A 469-nucleotide genomic window follows, 5' to 3' on the forward strand; every position below is an offset into this window, starting at 1 on the left:
ATAAACCACGTCCCTTTAACTCATAATGTAATAGATCCCATTTCCATTTCATGAATGACACAAGGCCTACCAAGTTAAAAAGAAAAAGTTTCATATTTCAAAAACATTTGCTTACAATTTAAAAGAACCTAAGACCCACAATTGATTTGTGATCATTTGTTCATGCAATCATAATTTTCCACATGACTTTTGAAACACTTAAAAGAAGAAAAAGCTGCAAAGCCGCAAAAAGCCCTTAACTTAAGAAAGTGTGAGAGGGGGTCCTTGACAAAAATAACATGTCAAACCAACCAAAATTATACCCCGTACCCCTACATTTATCCCAATACCCCTACAATTTTAAAAAAATCCCAATTTTGTCCTTATTAAATTTTTAACTTTTCTTTTTTATTTTTTTTTTCAATTTTACTTAACCGGATATCCCAGGGGTGGGTGTGCCGGTTCCTTTTTTTTTTTCAATTTTACTGAA

Source organism: Vicia villosa, linkage group LG4 (genome assembly GCF_029867415.1).
Source record: "Vicia villosa cultivar HV-30 ecotype Madison, WI linkage group LG4, Vvil1.0, whole genome shotgun sequence".
Classification (NCBI taxonomy): domain Eukaryota; kingdom Viridiplantae; phylum Streptophyta; class Magnoliopsida; order Fabales; family Fabaceae; genus Vicia; species Vicia villosa.